The sequence below is a fragment of the Bubalus kerabau genome, unplaced genomic scaffold, assembly GCF_029407905.1.
Source record: "Bubalus kerabau isolate K-KA32 ecotype Philippines breed swamp buffalo unplaced genomic scaffold, PCC_UOA_SB_1v2 scaffold_48, whole genome shotgun sequence".
In the NCBI taxonomy this organism is placed as follows: Eukaryota; Metazoa; Chordata; class Mammalia; order Artiodactyla; family Bovidae; genus Bubalus; species Bubalus kerabau.
The window spans coordinates 989564-1009447 of NW_026577902.1; positions in this window are offsets into that span (position 1 = coordinate 989564).

Consider the following 19884-nt stretch of genomic DNA (forward strand, 5'->3'; position numbering starts at 1 on the left):
ATACAGAAAGGACACCCCAAACTCAGCAATTTAAACAAGATGAGACAGAGGAATACCCAGCAGATAAAGGAACAGGATAAATGCCCACCAAACCAAACAAAAGAGGAAGAGATAGGGAATCTACCTGATAAAGAATTCCGAGTAAGGATAGTGAAATGGATCTAAAATCTTGAAATTAAAATGGAATCACAGATAAATAGCCTGGAGACAAGGATTGAGAAGATGCAAGAAAGGTTTAACAAGGACCTAGAAGAAATAAAAAAAGAGTCAATATATAATGAATAATGCAATAAATGAAACTAAAAACACTCTGGAGGCAACAAATAGTAGAATAACAGAGGCAGAAGATAGGATCAGTGAATTCGAAGATAGAATGGTAGAAATAAATGAATCAGAGAGGATAAATGAAAAACGAATTAAAAGAAATGAGCACAATCTCAGAGACCTCCAGGACAATATTAAACGCTACAACATTCGAATCATAGGGGTCCCAGAAGAAGAAGACAAAAAGAAAGACCGTGAGAAAATACTTGAGGAGATAATAGTTGAAAACTTCCCTAAAATGGGGAAGGAAATAATCACTCAAGTCCAAGAAACCCAGACAGTCCCAAACAGGATAAAGCCAAGGCGAAACCCCCCAAGACACATATTAATCACATTAACAAAAATCAAACACAAAGAACAAATATGAAAAGCAGCAAGGGAAAATCAACAAATAACACACAAGGGAATTGCCATAAGGATAACAGCTGATCTTTCAATAGAAACTCTTCAAGCAAGGAGGGAATGGCAAGACATACTTAAAATGATGAAAGAAAATAACCTACAGCCCAGATTATTGTACCCAGCAAGGATCTCATTCAAGTATGAATGAGAAATCAAAAGCTTTTCAGACAAGCAAAAGCTGAGAGAATTCTGCACCACCAAACCAGCTCTCCAACAAATACTAAACAGGAAACACAAAAACGGTGTATAAATTCGAACCCCAAACAATAAAGTAAATGGCAATGGGATCATACTTATCAGTAATTACCTTAAACGTAAATGGGTTGAATGCTCCAACCAAAAGACAAAGACTGGCTGAATGGATACAAAAACAAGACCCCTACATATGTTGTCTACAAGAGACCCACCTCAAAACAGGGGATACATACAGACTGAAAGTGAAGGGCTGGAAAAAGATTTTCCATGCAAATAGGGACCAAAAGAAAGCAGGAGTAGCGATACTCATGTCAGATAAAATAGACTTTAAAACAAAGGCTGTGAAAAGAGACAAAGAAGGTCACTACATAATGATCAAAGGATCAATCCAAGAAGAAGATATAACAATTATAAATATATATGCACCCAACGTGGGAGCACCACAGTATGTAAGACAAATGCTAACAAGTATGAAAGGAGAAATTAACACTAACACAATAATAGTTGGAGATTTTAATACCCCACTCACACCTATGGATAGATCAACTAAACAGAAATTTAACAAGGAAACACAAACTTTAAATGATACAATAGACCAGTTAGACCTAATTGATATCTATAGGACATTTCATCCCAAAACAATGAATTTCACCTTTTTCTAAAGTGCACATGGAACCTTCTCCAGGATAGATCACATCCTGGGCCATAAAGCTAGCATTGGTAAATTCGAAAAAATAGAAATCATTCCAAGCATCTTTTCTGACCACAATGCAGTAAGATTAGATCTCAATTACAGGAGAAAAATTATTAAAAATTCCAACATATGGAGGCTGAACAACACGCTGCTGAATAACCAAAAAATCACAGAAGAAATCAAAAAAGAAATCAAAATTTGCATAGAAACGGATGAAAATGAAAACACAACAACCCAAAACTTGTGGGACACGGTAAAAGCAGTCCTAAGGGGAAAGTTCATAGCAATACAGGCACACCTCAAGAAACAAGAAAAAAGTCAAATAAATAAACTAACTCTACACCTAAAGCAACTAGAAAAGGAAGAAATGAAGAACCCCAGGGTTAGTAGAAGGAAAGAAATCTTAAAAATTAGAGCAGAAATAAATGCAAAAGAAACAAAAGAGACCATAGCAAAAATCAACAAAACCAAAAGCTGGTTCTTTGAAACGATAAATAAAATTGACAAACCATTAGCCAGACTCATCAAGAAACAAAGGGAGAAAAATCAAATCAATAAAATTAGAAATGAAAATGGAGAGATCACAACAGAAAACACAGAAATACAAAGGATCATAAGAGACTACTATCAACAATTATATGCCAATAAAATGGACAACGTGGAAGAAATGGACAAATTCTTAGAAAAGTACAACTTTCCAAAACTGGACCAGGAAGAAATAGAAAATCTTAACAGACCCATCACAAGCACGGAAATGGAAACTGTAACCAAAAATCTTCCAGCCAACAAAAGCCCAGGTCCAGACGGCTTCACAGCTGAATTCTACGAAAAATTTAGAGAAGAGCTAACACCTATCCTGCTCAAACTCTTCCAGAAAATTGCAGAGGAAGGTAAACTTCCAAACTCATTCTATGAGGCCACCATCAGCCTAATACCAAAACCTGACAAAGATCCCACAAAAAAAGAAAACTACAGGCCAATATCACTGATGACATAGATGCAAAAATCCTTAACAAAATTCTAGCAATCAGAATCCAACAACACATTAAAAAGATCATACACCATGACCAAGTGGGCTTTATCCCAGGGATGCAAGGATTCTTCAATATCCGCAAATCAATCAATGTAATACACCACCTTAATAAATTGAAAAATAAAAACCATATGATTTTCTCAATAGATGCAGAGAAAGCCTTTGACAAAATTCAACATCCATTTATGATAAAAAATCTCCTGAAAGCAGGAATAGAAGGAATATACCTCAACATAATAAAAGCTATATATGACAAACCCACAGCAAACATTATCCTCAATGGTGAAAAATTGAAAGCATTTCCTCTAAAGTCAGGAACAAGACAAGGGTGCCCACTTTCACCATTACTATTCAACATAGCTTTGGAAGTTTTGGCCACAGCAATCAGAGCAGAAAAAGAAACAAAAGGATTCCAAATTGGAAAAGAAGAAGTAAAACTCTCACTGTTTGCAGATGACATGATCCTCTACATAGAAAACCCTAAAGACTCCACCAGAAAATTACTAGAACTAGCCAATGACTATAGTAAAGTTGCAGGATATAAAATCAACACACAGAAATCCCTTGAATTCCTATACACTAATAATGAGAAAACAGAAAGAGAAATTAAGGAAACAATTTCATTCACCATTGCAACGGAAAGAATAAAATACTTAGGAATATACCTACCTAAAGAAACTAAAGACCTATATATAGAAAACTATAAAACACTGGTGAAAGAAATCAAAGAGGACACTAATAGGTGGAGAAATATACCATGTTCATGGATTGGAAGAATCAATATAGTGAAAATGAGTATACTACCCAAGGCAATTTATAGATTCAACGCAATCCCTATCAAGCTACCAACAGTATTCTTCACAGAGCTAGAACAAATAATTTCACAATTTGTATGGAAATACAAAAAACCTCGAATAGCCAAAGCGATCTTGAGAAAGAAGAATGGAACTGGAGGAATCAACCTACCTGATTTCAGGCTCCGCTACAAAGCCACAGTTATCAAGACAGTATGGTACTGGCACAAAGACAGAAATATAGATTAGTGGAACAAAATAGAAAGCCCAGAGATAAATCCACACACATATGGACACCTTATCTTTGACAAAGGAGGCAAAAATATACAATGGATTAAAGACAATCTCTTTAACAAGTGGTGCTGGGAAATCTGGTCAACCACTTGTAAAAGAATGAAACTAGAACACTTTCTAACACAATACACAAAAATAAACTCAAAATGGATTCAAGATCTAAACGTAAGACCAGAAACTATAAAACTCCTAGAGGAGAACATAGGCAAAACACTCTCTGAAATACATCACAGCAGGATCCTCTATGACCCACCTCCCAGAATATTGGAAATAAAAACAAAAATAAACAAATGGGGCCTAATTAACCTTAAAAGCTTCTGCACATCAAAGCAAACTATTAGCAAGGTGAAAAGACAGCCTTCGGAATGGGAGAAAATAATAGGAAATGAAGCAACTGACAAACAACTAATCTCAAAAATATACAAGCAACACCTACAGCTCAACTCCAGAAAAATAAATGACCCAATCAAAAAATGGGCCAAAGAACTAAATAGACATTTCTCCAAAGAAGACATACAGATGGCTAACAAACACATGAAAAGATGCTCAAAATCACTCATTATCATAGAAATGCAAATCAAAACCACTATGAGGTACCATTTCACGCCAGTCAGAATGGCTGCAATCCAAAAGTCTACAAATAATAAATGCTGGAGAGGGTGTGGAGAAAAGGGAACCCTCTTACACTGTTGGTGGGAATGCAAACTAGTACAGCCACTATGGAGAACAGTGTGGAGATTCCTTAAACAACTGGAAATAGAACTGCCTTATGATCCAGCAATCCCACTGCTGGGCATACACACTGAGGAAACCAGAAGGGAAAGAGACACGTGTACCCCAATGTTCATCGCAGCACTGTTTCTAATAGCCAGGACATGGAAGCAACCTAGATGTCCATCAGCAGATGAATGGATAAGAAAGCTGTGGTACATATACACAATGGAGTATTACTCCGCCATTAAAAAGAATAGAATGAATCAGTTCTAATGAGGTGGATGAAACTGCAGCCTATTATACAGAGTGAAGTAAGCCAGAAAGAAAAACACCAATACAGTATACTAACGCATATATATGGAACTTTGAAAGACGGTAACAATAACCCTGAGTATGAGACAGCAAAAGAGACACTGATGTATAGAAGAGTCTTATGGACTCTGTGGGAGAGGGAGAAGGTGGGAAGATTTGGGAGAATGGCATTGAAATATGTAAAATATCATGTATGAAAAGAGTTGCCAGTCCAGGTTTGATGCATGACACTGGATGCTTGGGGCTAGTGCTCTGGGACGACCCAGAGGGATGCTATGGGGGGGAGGAGGGAGGAGGGTTCAGGATGGGGAGCACATGTATACCTGAGGCGGATTCATTTTGATATTTGGAAAAACTAATACAATTATGTAAAGTTTAAAAATAAAATAAAATTAAAAAAAAAATCCACAGGAGGCTTGACTCCCTTTAGGCCACTCAGTGGTCTCCAAGAAATACCCGTCGGGACTCGAGAGCAGAGCAGAGTCTTTTCCTTCCTCTCGAGATAAGGCCTGACTCCTCGGGTGCGTCTAAAATGCAACCCCGAGATCTCTGTCGCCCCTGGAGAGGAACGTTAGGTCCCGGACACAAGCTTAGATGAGGTCTCTTTTGCCCTGAAGTGACTCGAGAGCAATCCCTAGCTCTCTCTCGCAACTCTAATGGAAGATTGGACTTCCCTGGGCCAACACAAGAGGAAGCCTGAATTCCCCATCATAACTCGAGAATCCCGCCGAAACTCGAGAAAAACCACATGGTTACCCCGTCATCGCAAGATGAGGCCCTTGCCCGCTACAGCGTCTAAAGAGAAGTCCCAGGTTTCTTCTTGAAGTGTTTTCACACTTCAAGTGTGAAAACTTGGCACCCTTGATGCGATTCCAAAAGTTCCCCAACACCCTGGTCTCTCTCGAGGGGAACACCGAGGTTCCCGGTACGACTTCATCTGAGCCACTTCTCCCTTCCTGATTGCGACTGGAGGGTCGACTCCCGTGTTTTGTCTGGAAGGGGTTCCCAACCTTCCCGGCGCACCTCAGGATGAGGCCGGTCTAACGAGAATATTTGAGACGTAGCTTCATGGGTGGTAACACATGCTGAAAGACCCCGATTCCCCGGTCCGCTCTTGATAAGAACCCGATGCCCGGACACCTCTTCAAAGGCAACCCTGTGGAAGAAGGCACAACACGAAGGGGCACTGACACCCTCGTACATCGTCCGGAAAAACCCGCAGATTCCAAACACAGTTCGACAAGTTGCCTGTCACCCCATGAATAACTCGAGAGGCAAGCGGAGTTCCATTCCTCCTTACAAGACGAGGCATGACTCTCCTGTCCTAACTCTGCAGGGACCCTGCGATCAGAGTCAGAAATGGAGATGAACCTTGAGGTTCCTGCCTCCACTCGAGATGAGGCCCTCTTCTATTGCACCAAACCCAGTGGAGTCCCGAGAGGGCCCTCCAACTCCAGGGTATCCCTGACTTCTCAGAGGCACACTGAGAAGCTCCCTGAGGCCACCGGCACTAGTCGAGGGAACCCAGGGTTTACTGCCGTGACCCAAGAAACACCTTGAAAGTCCTTCTTTAACGTTTCTTGAGGCCCGATACACCTTCCATGACTCTAGAGCAATGACGCGCTCCCCCTCACAATGCGCATGGAGACCTGACTTCCCAAGCGCCACATGAGAGGCTCCCTGAGCTCCCCGTAGTACCTCATGAGAAACCCCACACTGGCGCTGCAGCTCGAGAAAACCCACGAGACGCCCCCTTCATCGCGAGATGATGGCCTTCTTTTCCTGCATGGCCTGGAGAGCAATCACGAGTCCTCTCTCCAAACTCCACAGGAGGCTTGACTCCCTTTAGGCCACTCAGTGGGCTCCAAGAGATACCCGTCGCAACTCGAGAGGAGAGCGGAGTCCTTCGCTTCCCCTCGAGACAAGGACTGACTCCCCGGGTGCATCAGGAAAGCAACCCCGAGATCCCTGTCCCCCCTGGAGACGAACATTATGTCCTGGACACAAGCCTAGATAAGGTCTCTTTTGCCCTGCAGTAACTCAAGCGCAATCCCTAGCTCTCCCTCGCAACTCGAATGGAAGACTGGACTTCCCTGGGCCAACACAAGAGGAAGCCTGAATTTCCTGACCTAACTCGAGAATCCCGCCACAACTCGAGAAAAACGACGTGGTTAACCCGTCACCACAAGATGAGGCCCTTGCCAGCTACAGCGTCTCAAGAGAAGTCTCACGTTCCGTCTTGAAGTTTGAAACGGTACTTAGAACCTTTGATGTGACTCCAAAAGTTCCCCGACATCCCAGTTTTACTCGAGGGGAACATCGAGGTTCCCGGCACCACTTCATCTGAGCCCCTTCTCCCCTCCTGATTGGGACAAGAGGGTCGATTCACTTGCTTTGTCTGAAAGGGTTACCGACCTTCCTGGTGCACCTCAGGTTGAGGTCCGTCTCAAGAAGAAATTCGAGACGTAGGCTTGTGGGTGGTGCCACATGCCGAAAGACCCTGATTTCCTGGTCTGCTCTTGATAAGAACCTGAAGGCTGGATACCTCTTCGAAGGCAACCCTGTGTATGAAGGCAAAAAACAAAGGGGAACTGACACCCCCATGCATCGTCCGGATAAAACCGCAGGTTCCACACACAGCTCGACAAGTGGCCTGTTATCTGGTGAACAACTCGAGAGTCCAGTGGAGTTCCATTCCTCCACACAAGACGAGGCCTGACTCTCCTGTCCTAACTCTGTAGGGACTCTGTGTTCAGAGTCAGAAATGGAGAGCAACCCTGAGGTTCCTGCTTCAAATCGAGATGAGGCCCTCTTCTGACAAGGTCCAGCCTCGGCTGGTCCAGGGTTTTCGAAGGGGAGACAGAGTAGGCGACCTATTGATTTATTTATCGAAGATATAAAGAGTAATAGAATGAGGATAGCTCAGTAGGAAAATTTAGTGGAGAAAAGAAGCTGAGTAGCTTGGTTTATGCGGAAAATCAGTATAACCCGTGACACCAGGTTAGCTCTTACCACGGAGGCCGCAGTCTCCCTCTTGAATAGCGAAAAGTGCCCCACCTTAGACACCTTCTCAAGTGGTCTTCGAAGCCCAGGCAAATAAATGGTCGCAGAGGATATCCGCGCTCCAGATGGACACTCATCTGAAAATTGAGGGGAAGAATGACATTAGGAGACTAAGCGTTGGCAATCAAGGCCCGTAGCTTTAGTTTCAACAGGGGTTTTTATACCCTAAGTTACACATAGAGGATAATGGGGATGCAAAGTCAGCAGCCTTTGATCCTTATCAAAAACCAGGGTTTCTTTCCTGCAAATGTATCATATACAAATGGTTTAGGTGATTTACATCATCTTCTAGCCAGAAGACCTATTAACATTTTATGACTCTTGACAAAGACTTATCAACCGTAAGACTTATTTTCTCTAAGAGTAATTATTTTAAGGTTTGGCCCCATCTTTCGAAGATAAAATTGCATTCCTATAGGGCAGATATGTAATGGGTTTACAACAAAGGAAAGAATTTATTACCTTAAGGGTCTAAAGTTAGTAACACCAAGGCCACTACTTATTTCTTCTACATACCAACTATATTAATTAATACACATTCAATTATACAATTCAGGGGATGTGGAAACTTGGCAACAAGCATTGGTTCATCAATGAAATCTTTTACTAGTTTTATTCTGACAGTTTCTAACTCTCTGAGAGGCTCTAAGCTATTTGAATATCTTAAACTTCCCGTGCCTCTCGAGGCTTGGAGACTGTAAACAATTGTATGCATTGCTGTAGGAGTCCGGGTAAACTTGTCAGGCGAGTTAGAGAGCCATCTGACGTGTTTGGATTTAAACACTCCTAATTGCCCAGGAACTTTATTAATTGGAGCTGTAAGTTAGCTCTTTGACAGAAAGAATGAGATGGTGGTGGGGGACAGCCCCCAGTAAAGTCAGAGGTGAGAGCACAAAGCAATAAAGTAGGCAGACACTGGTTTTGGGGGGTAGATGCTCAAGAATATCCGGGAGGACTCCCGAGGCTCGATCCCGCCTTTGTGTATGCCCAGCCTCCTTCCTCATGACCTTTGTCACGAGTGGAATGTCTCTCGCCGGCTCCCGGCATCTCCCCGTTTTTTATTTCTTAAAACAGCCAGATGTAGCTCAGTCGCGAGCCTCTGAATACTCTGCCGAAGAATCCTGACAATACAAGGAAGAATGATTATGAGAAGCAGAATTAAAGCAGCCACCGCAGCATAGCTAAAGACATTAGACAGAATATTCTTTCCTGAGATGTAGTTAGGGAAAGTATGGAAGAAATCATTTGCTGTTCCAGCAGCAGTAAAATCTAATCGGGAGTGCTCCATGGTTGCTATTTGATAGTGAAGTTTCCCTACGTCTCAACCAATGTCAGAGCTGTTCCAGATACCTGAAATATGGTTTTTAATCTTTTCCCATTCAAAATCTGTCTCATTTACTTTCAGGGGTGTTCCACATATCCACCGATAGTCAGCATGACAAGACAATGCCATTTTCACCTTTAAAGCCTGCAATTCAGTCCCAATATGTATTACTGCTTCCTCTAGGGCGTCTACCCTCATTTCTAATTTTCTCTCTATAGCTTCCTGTGTTGCCAATGTTAAAGAAACATTTTTGGACATAGAATCAACATATTGAGCAGTATGTACTTGTTGAGTCAATGATATTTCTGCCACAGTAACAGAAGTGATTGCACTTATCAAAGCTGCTGTTCCCAAGATAATTAAGCCCACAAACCGTCGTGTTTGCATTAAATCCTGTAGTTGTTGTAATACAGCAAGACCATAATTCAATAAGTGGTTACATCATAAGATAAGGTGGATGTTGTAGCATTACAAAGGAGCAAACATTATATTGAGGGTTTAAACAAGATGAACCAGGGAGCAGCTGTAGGTGTCAGCCCGGGGGAGCAGTGTCCCCAGCATCAGGAGGCAGAACGCGAGCGGCAGGCTGTGGGCCAAGGCGCCTATGGTGGGCGGAGGGGCAGGGTTCGTGGTTTAGGGCTAGCCACCACCGCTTGGGCTCAGGGCGGTCCCCTCTCGCCGGTGGGGCCACGCTGGTCTGGACAGCACTCCGCGGGTGCGCTTTCCTCTCTGGCCCTCACTCGCTGCACAGACTTCTTTGCTCTAGGTCACGGGGTGCAGAGAGGTGGGTGCGAGGCGCTGCTGGTGGCGCGGAGGCGAGAGCTGGCTGGGGGAGGGGGAGCGAGCGAGTGCGCGCGCCGCGAACCTGGTCTTTGGGGAATGTGACATGACGAATTTGTCTGAGATCCAAACCGGAGAATCTGCATTCTGTAGAAATATACAAGCATACCCTCTCCCACAAGTTAGCAACACATCTGGCCTTTTTCACTCTCCCGTAAGGAGGCCTTTTTACTTGACCAGGGGCCGAGTCATAGCCTGTAATTCAGGCATCTAGTGTCTCATCATTGTAGTCTGCCCCTGTGCGTTTACGTTTAAGTGATTAATTACAATTGGAACATAACTTCACTATTTGTCTAGCTGTTTCCCTATGGATATGTTAATTTAGGTCTAATGTTTAGTTTAGGTCTCTGTATAAATTAAAGTAATAAATGTATAACCTCCTTATCTCATTTTGGTATACAGGTATACAGATATACCTAAATGCAAAATGCATTTATATATGTATTTATATATGGCAACAAGTATAAAGTTATTGACATATAATATATATAAATCAATATACTTGAATTAATCTTTATAATTAATATATTAATTAATATATATTACAACAATACAACACATACACAGCTAATACCAACCAACACAAACCAATATACTGTAATAATACATGTCACACATTTATAATTATACAGTATATAGAACATTTATCATCACAGCACATCAATCCATACCAATTAATATCAGCCACACACACATTATATTCTGCCATATATATTTAATTATACAGTATATATATATATATGTGTGTGTATATAGTATACAGATTAATTTATATACAAATTAATTAAGTATAGATCTATAAATAGAATTAGGTATACCTTTATTATATTTTATTTATACCCATACCTAATTAGGCAAACTGTAATTAGGCAAATACATTTATATTATGTATTTATTACAATATATAAAGTATTGTTAAATGTACCACCTGTACAGCATCTCCACCCCACATACCACTTTCTCTAATCCCACCAACTCATTTTCAGTATTATGTGTTGGCCAGGAGCTGGGCCAGTCTTTCCCAGCAATGTTAAGAGACGTCTGTTCCTGTGTCTAATAGCCCTGGCGTTTTATTCTCTTGAATTAAAAGATCTTTTAAAGGCCTTGGAACTGTAATTTCCTGCACCCAAAAGGCTAGATCACTAGATCCAAATGTTTTGTGGCTCTTAGCTTGAGAAGTCAAGTTTTTCCTTGTCTGATAGTAAGGTAAAAGTAAAAGCTGTGTTACTCTTTGACCTTTATTAATTTGTACAGTTTTGATAGGCAGTGAGATCAAGACTTTAATTTCTCAATATCATCAGAATCTACTACACCATGCACCAGCGAAATTTCTTTTCTTTCTTTTTTTTTTTTTAACTTTTTTTTAAAAGAAAGCGAGCTACGCCCCAGGACAAATCTTACAATGTCCTCAGATAGGGGGCCAGCCACTCCGGTTGGAATTGGAGTAAGCGGCACATCAGGGGTTAATATTGTTATTAAATCTCCTTGCCTTTTCGCTTTTCTCCTAGCCTGGGTGAGACCCCCCTGAGGGAGTTTTCTCCAAGGAGCACGCTCTGAATATTGTGTACTAAAAGCTCCTTTGTTTAAAAAACTTTTTATCTTCCTCAGTCTTAGGCAACACTTTGGGAGGCTTTGGGGGCAAAGTGGGGAACTCCTGGGTCCTGGGAGGCACAATCGAAGGCGGTGGTGGTCTCCTTAAATCAGAAAGTGGTGGATAAGTTTTTTAAAGGTTTGTGCAGAGGGGGAGGGAGCTCGCCAGGGCTCTCGGCCGCAGCGTCCTGTAAGCCCTCTCCTTCCTCGGGAGGTAGACCACTTTCTCCCTCCTTTTTTTTTTTTCAATGGCAGAAAATATGATCTGTGCAGTAAATGGAGACTCACCACCATCCACCTCTATAGCCTCCCCCATAGGCTATTTAACAGCCTCGTGACGGAGGTCCAGGACATTTCTAATCATATTCCACAGTCAATAAATATTTGTCTATTCTTAGATGCAGAGAAATCCATTTTTAATTTTTTTTTTAATTTTAGAGAATATTTTTATTTATTTTGTAACCTCTTTACCCTGGCTAAACTGCAGAGGGGACTAGAAAAGAAGCCTCAAGGTGAGGATCGAGTTCATCCTTGGGACTAGAGAAAATCCTTCTCCGGGAAACTCCTAGCGGTGGCCCTTTACCCCGACATGGAGGAGGAGGCATAGGGGGATGGGAGCGTCCCGAAGTTTTCCTCTTCTGTTCCGGAGATCCTTTAACTGTTTGGTAACTAAATCTTACGAACTGTCTGATCGGGGATGTTTCCCTCAACCTCCTAGGAGCGGATGGTCTGATTAGGGATGTTTTCTTAAACTTTTAGGAGCATCTTTAGCTAAAAAAAAAAAAAAAACCAATCCTCATCAGAATGGCATCGAGCTGCTGTTTCCTCTAAACCTTTTTCAAATTGAGGGGAGAGCTGATCTTTCTTTTCATCCCTATCTTTTACATGCTCATTGGCAGTCATAGCGGCTAGCCATTCATTTAGCTGTCGATAGCTAGGTATAGCCTCTTCATTTTCACTTTTCTTTATAACAGGTACCTTTTCAGATTTGCTTTTTTGTTTAACAGGTACTTTTCCAACTTTACTTTCCACTTTAACAGGTACCTTTTCAAATTCATGAGCTGGATCTAAAACATCTCTAGTCATATTCCACAGAGGAAAGGTGTAAGTAGGGATTTTTTCCAAACCTTGCTGAGCACAATAAGCTCTTAGCTGTTTTCCTAGTTTTTTCAAGATATCTAGGTTAACAGTGCCTTGTTGTAGAAACCAAGGGCAGTGGTCTTGTACAAATGTAAAAAATGATTGAATGGAAGATGTTTTAACCTTGATTCTTCTTTTACTTAATAACTGTAAAATTACTCCTATAAAGAGCTGTCTTTCATTTGATTCAGTGTTGCCCATGTCAGAAACTTAAGGATAGTAAAAGATTTTGCTTTTAGCTATCTAAAGATTAGGCCCTTTTTGTCAGCCTTTTTAGAAACCGTTTTTTCTCTCTAACTCTTCAACACTTCCCACTCCTCTCGCCCTGTCTATTCTACAGGGGGATCTGCAGCCCCCTAAGTGGGATCCTATCTGTCCCGAAAACTGAACACTGGGGGAATGGGGTTGGGGATTTACCTTCGAAATGCCTGTCTCGGGCGCCACCTGCAGAGGTCCAGCCCCAGCTGATCCAGGGTATTTGAAGGGAAGATGGAGTAGGCGACCTATTTATATATTTATTTATTCATCAAAGATATACAGAGTAATAGAATGAGGATAGCTCAGTAGGAAAATTCAGTGGAGAAAAGCAGCTGCGTAGCTTGGTTTATGCGGAAAATCAATATAACCCATGACACCAGGTTAGCTCTGACCACGGAGGCTGCAAGTGCCCTCTAGAATAGAGGAAGTTGCCCCACCTTAGACACCTTATCGAGTAGGTCTTCGAAGCCCAGGCAAATAAATGGTCGCAGAGGATATCCGCGCTCCAGATGGACACTCATCTGAAAATTGAGGGGAATAATGACATGGGGAGACCAAGCGTTGGCGAGCAAGGCCCGTAGCTTTATTTTCAACACAGGTTTTAATACCCTAAGTTACACATAGAGGATAATAGGGGATGCAAAGTCAGCAGTCTTTAATCCTTATCAAAAACCAGGGTTTCTTTTCTGCAGATTTATCGTATTAAAATGGTTTAGATGATTTACATCATCTTCTGGCCAGAAGACCTATTAACATTTTATGACTCTTGACAAAGACTTATCAACCATAAGAGTTATTTTCTCTAAGAGTAATTGTTTAAGGTTTGGCGCAATCTTTCGAAGATAAAATTGCATTCCTATAGGGAGGATGTGTAATGGGTTTACAACAAAGAAAATAATTTATTACCTTAAGGGTCTAAAGTTACTAACATCAAGGCCAGTACTTATTTTTTCTACATACCAACTATATTAATTAACACACATTCAAGGATACAATTCAGGGGATGTGGAAACTTGGCAAAAAGGATTGGTTCATCAATGAAATCTTTTACTAGATTTATTCTGACAGTTTCTAACTCTCTGAGAGGCTCTAAGCTATTTGAATATCTTAAACTTCCCGTGCGTCTCGAGGCTGGGAGACTGTACACAATCGTATGCATAGCTGTAGGAGACCGGGTAAACTTGTCAGGCGAGTTAGAAAACCATCTGAGGGGTTTGGATTTAAACACTAATAATTGCCCAGGAACATTATTAGTTGGAGCTGTAAGTTAGCTCTTTGACAGAGAGAGTGAGATGGTGGTAGGGGACATCCCCAGTAATGTCAGAGGTGAGAGAACAAAGTCATAAAAAAGGCAGACTTTGGTTTTTGGGTGTAGATGCTCAAGAATATACGGGGGAACTCCCGGAGGCTCGATCCCGCCTTTGCGTATGCCGAGACTCTTTCCTCATGACATTTGTCACGAGTGGAATGTCTCTCGCTGGCTCCCGGCAATCTTCCATTGCACCAAACGCAGTGGAGTCCCGAGAGGCCCGTCCCAACACCACTGTATCAGTGTCTTCTCAGAGGCACCCTGAGCAACTCCCTGAGGTCACCGGCACAAGTCGAGGGAACACAGGGTCTCCTGCCGCAACCCGAGAAAGACCTCAAGAGTCCGTCTTCAACGCGTCTTGAGGACGGATTCCCCTACCATGACTCGAGAGCAATGACACGCTCCCCCTCGCCATGCGCATGGACACCTGACTTCACTGGCGCCACATGAGAGGCTCCCTGAGCTCCCCGTCATACCTCGTGAAAAACCCCACACTGGCGCCGCAGCTCGGGAAAACCCACGAGACGCCACCGTCATCGCGAGATTGGGGACTTCTTTTCCTGCCTGACCTGGCGAGCAATCCCTGGTCCTTTCTCCAAACTTCACAGGAGGCTTTACTCCCTTTAGGCCACTCAATGGGCTCCAAGAGATACCTGTCGCGACTTGAGAGGAGAGCAGAGTACTTTGTTTCCCCTCGAGATGAGGCCTTACCTCGGGTGAGTCTGGAATGCAACCCCGAGATCCCTGTTGCCCCTGGAGAGGAACATTATGTCCTGGACAAAAGCCTAGATGAGGTCTATTTTGCCCTACAGTGACTCGAGAGCAACACCCATCTCTCCCTCGCAATTCGAATGGAAGATTGGTCTTCACTGGGCCAACACAAGAGGAAGTCTGAATTTCCCGCTGTAACTCGAGAATCCCGCCGCAACTCTTAAAAACCACGTGGTTCCCCATTCATCGCAATATGAGGCCTTTGCCCGCTACAGAGTCTCAAGAGAAGTCCCATGTTTCGTCATAAAGTTCGAAATGCTACTTGGCACCCTTGATGCGACCCCAAAAGTTCCCCAATATACCGGTCTCACTCCAAGGGAACACCGAAGTTCCTGGCACCACTTCATTTGAGCCCCTTCTCCGCTCCTGATCACGGCAGGAAGGTCGATCCCCCTGCTTTGTCTAGAAGGCGTTCCCGACCTTCATGGCGCACCTCAGGATGAGGCCAGTCTCACGAAGAAATTCGAGACGTAGCCTCGTGTTGGTGCCACGTGCCAAAAGACCCCGATTTCTCGGTCTTGCTCTTGATAAGAACCCGATGCCCGGACACCTCTTCTAAGGCAACCCTGTGGATGAAGGCACTACACGAGGGGGCACTGGCAACCCTGTTCATCGTCCGGAAAACCCCGCAGGATCCACATACAGCTCCACAACTGGCCTGTCACCCCTTAAACAATGAGAGAGGAAAGCGGAGTTCCCTTCCTCAGACAAGACGAGGCCTGAGTATCCAATCCCAACTCTGCAGGCACGCTTCGATCTGAGTCAGAAATGGAGAGGAAACCTGAGGTTCCTGCCTCAACCCGAGATGAGGCCCTCTTCCATTAAAACAAACCCAGTGGAGTCCCGAGAGGCCACTCCCATCTCCACAGTATCCCTGACTTCTCATAGGCATTCTGATAAGCTCCTTGAGGCCACCGGCAAACGTCGAGGGAAATAAGGGTTTCCTGCCACAATCGAAGAAAGACCTCGAGAGTCCTTCTTCAATGTGTCTTGAGGTCAGATTCCCCTACCATGGCTCGAGAGCAATAACGCGCTCCCCCTCGCCACGCACATGGAGACCTGACTTCCCTGGCGCCACATGAGAGGCTCCCTGAGCTCCCTGATGTACCTTGTGTGAAACCCCACACTGGCGCCGCAGCTCGAGAAAACCCACAAGACCCCTCCGTCATCGCGAGATGAGGGCCATCTTTTCCTGCATGGCCTGGAGAGCAGTCCCAAGTCCTCTCTCCAAACTTCACAGGAGGCTTGACTCCCTTTAGGCCACAAAGTGGGCTCCAAGAGGTGCCCGTCGCGACTCGAAAGGAGAGCGGAGTCCTTTGCTTCCCTTCGACACGAGGCCTGACTCCCTGGGTGAGTCTGGAATGCAAACCTGAGATCCCTGTGGCCCTTGGAGAGGAACATTAGGTCCTGGACACAAGCCTAGATGAGGTCTCCTTTGCCCTGCAGTGACTCGAGCGCAACCCCCAGCTCTCCCTCGCAACTCGAATGGATGATTGGACTTCCCTGGCCCAACACAAGAGGAAGCCTGAAATCCCCGTCGTAACTCGAGAATCCCGCCGCAACTCGAGTAAAAACACGTGGCTCCCCCGTCATCGCAAGATGAGGCCCTTGGCTGCTACAGCGTATCAAGAGAAGTCCCACGTTCCATCCTGAAGTACAAAACGGTACTTGTCACCCTTGATGCGACCCCCAAAGTTCCCTGACATACCGGTCTCACTCGAGGGAAACACCAAAGTTCACGGCACCACTTCCTGTGAGCCCCTTCACCCCTCCTGATCGCAACAGGAGGGTCGACTCCCATGCTTTGTCTGCAAGGGGTTCCCGACGTTCCCCGCGAACCTCTGGATGAGGCCGGTCTCATGAGGAAATTCGAAAAGTAACCTCATGGTTGGTGCCACATGCTGAAAGATCCCGAATTCCCGGTCCACTCTAGATAAGAACCTGACACCCGGACATCTCTTCGAAGGCAACCCTGTGGATGAAGGCACAACACGAAGGGACACTGACATCCCCATGCATCGTCTGGAAAAACCCGCCGATTCCACTCACAGCTCCAAATGTGGACTGTCACCCCGTGAACAACTCGAGAGGCAAGTGAAGTTGCATTCCTTCACACAAGACGAGGCCTTACCCTCCTGGCCCAACTCTTCAGGGACCCTGCGATCGGAGTCAGAAATGGAGAGGAACCCTGAGGTTCCTGCCTCAACTAGAGAAGAGGCCCTCTTCCATTGAACCAAACTCAGTGGTGTCCCGAGAGGCCCCTCCCAACACCACAGTATCCCTGAATTCTCAGAGGCTCCCTGAGAAGCTACCTGAGGTCACTGGCACAAGTCGAGGGAACCCAGAGTTTCCTGAAGTAACCCGAGAAAGACTTGGAGAGTCCTTTTTCAACGTCTCTTGATGCCCGATTCCCCTACCATGACTCCAGAGCAAGGACGCGCTCCCCTTGCCACAAGCAGGAAAACTGACTTCCCTAGTACCACACAAGAGGCTCCCTGAGTACCCCATCATACCTCGTGAGAAAACCCACACTGGCGCCGCAGTTCGAGAAAAACCACAAGATGCCCCCGTCAAGGAGAGATGGGGGCCTTCATTTCCTGCCTGACCTGGAGAGCAATCCCTGGTCCTCTCTCCAAACTTCACAGGAGGATTGACTCCCTTTAGGCCACTCAGTTGGGTCCAAGAAATACCCGGTGCGACTCGAGAGGAGAGCGGAGTCCTTTGCTTCCCTCGAGACGAGGCCTGACTCCCCGGGTGAGTTTGGAATGCAACCCCGAGATCCCTGTCGCCCCTGGAGTGGAATATTATGTCCTAGACACAAGCCTAGATGAGGTCTATTTTGCCCTACAGTGACTCGAGAGCAACCTCCATCTCTCCCTCACAATTTGAATGGAAGATTGGTCTTCCCACGGTCAACACAAGAGGAAGTCTGAATTTCCCATCGTAATTCGAGAATTCAGCCTCAAGTCTTAAAAACCATGTGGTTCCCCCTTCATTGCAATATGAGGCCCTTGCCAGCTAGAGTCTCAAGAGAAGTCCCACGTTACATCTTAAAGTTCGAAATGCTACTTGGCACCCTTGATGCGACCCCAAAGTTCCCCAACATACCGGTCTCACTCCAGGGGAAGACCGAAATTCCCGGCATCTCCAGGGAAGTCCCATGTTCCGTCCTTAAGTGTGAAACAGTACTTGACACCCTTGATGAGACCGCAAAATTTCGCCGACACGCTGGGTGCCTCGAGGGGAACACCGAGGGTCCCGGCACCACTTCATCTGAGCCCCTTCTCCCCTCCTGATCGCGACAGGAGAGTCGATTCCCCTGCTTTCTCTGGAAGGGGTTCCCGGCCTTCCTGGTGCACCTCAGGATGAGGCCGGTCTCAGGAGGAAATTCGAGACTAGCCATGTGTGAGGTGCCACGTGCCGAACGACCCCGATTATCCGGTCCGCTCTTGATAAGAACCCGATGCCCGGACACCTCTTCGAAGGCAACCCTGTGAGTGAAGGCACAACACGAAGGGGCACTGACACCCCCGTGCATCATCCGGAAAAACCCGCAGGGTCTACACACAGCTCGACAAGGGGCCTGAGACTCCCGGAACAACTCGAGAGGCAACCAGAATTCCATTCCTCAGACAAGACGAGGCATGACTCTCCTGTCCCAACACTGCAGGGACCGTGCAGTCGGAGTCAGAATCGGAGAGGAAGCCTGAGGTTCCTGCCTCCCCTCGAGATGAGGCCCTCTTCCATTGCGCCGAACCCAGCAGAGTCCCGAGAGGCCCTGCCAACTCCACAGCATCCCTCACCTCTCAGAGTCACCATGGGAAGTTCCCTATAGTCCCCTGCAGAAGGCGAGGGAAACGAGGGTTTCCCGCCGCCACCCGAGAAAGACCTCGAGAGTCCTTCTTCAACGCGTCTTGAGGCCCTAGTCACTTCCCATGACTCGAGAGTGATGACCAGCTCCCCCTCGCCATGCGCATGGAGACATGAGTTCCCTGGCACCGCACGAGAGGCTCCCTGAGGTCCTCGTCGTGCCTCGTGAGAAAACCCCCATGGGCGCCGCAGCCTGAGGAAACACATGAGACGCCCCCGTCATCGCTAGATGAGGGCCTTCTTTTCCTGCCTGGCCTGGAGAGCAATCCCGAGTCCTCTCTCCAAACTGAAGAGGAGGCTCGACACCCTTGAGTCCACTCATTGGGCTCCAAGAGATCCGTGTCGCGACTTGAGAGGAAAGCGGAGTCCTCTGCTTCCCCTCGAGGCGAGGCCTGACTCCCTGGGGGAGTCTGGAATGGAAACCCGAGATCCCTGTCTTCCCTTGAGAGGAATATTAGGTCCTGGACACACGCCTCGATGAGGTCTCTTTGGCCCTGTAGTGACTCGAGCAGAACCCCCAGCTTTCCCTCGCAACTCCAGGGGAAGATTGGGCTTCCCAGGGCCAACCCAAGAGGAAGCCTGAAATCCCCGTCGTTTTCGAGAATCCAGACTCAACTCGAGAAAAACGACGTGGTTCCAACGTCTTCACAGAATGAGGCCCTTGCCCGCTACAGCGTCCCCAGGGAAGTCACATGTTCCGTCCTGAAGTGGGAAACGGTACTTGGCTCCCTTGTTGCGACCCCTAAAGTTCCCTGAAATGCCGGGTTCCCTCGAGTGGAACACCTAGAGTCCCGGCCCCACTTCATCTGAGCCCCATCTCCCCACCTGATCACGACAGGAGAGTCGATTCCCCTTCTTTGTGTGGAAGGTGTTCCCGGCCTTCCCGGCGCACCTCAGGATGATGCTGGTCTCACGAGGAAATTCGAGATGAGCCACGTGGGTGCTGCCACATGCCGA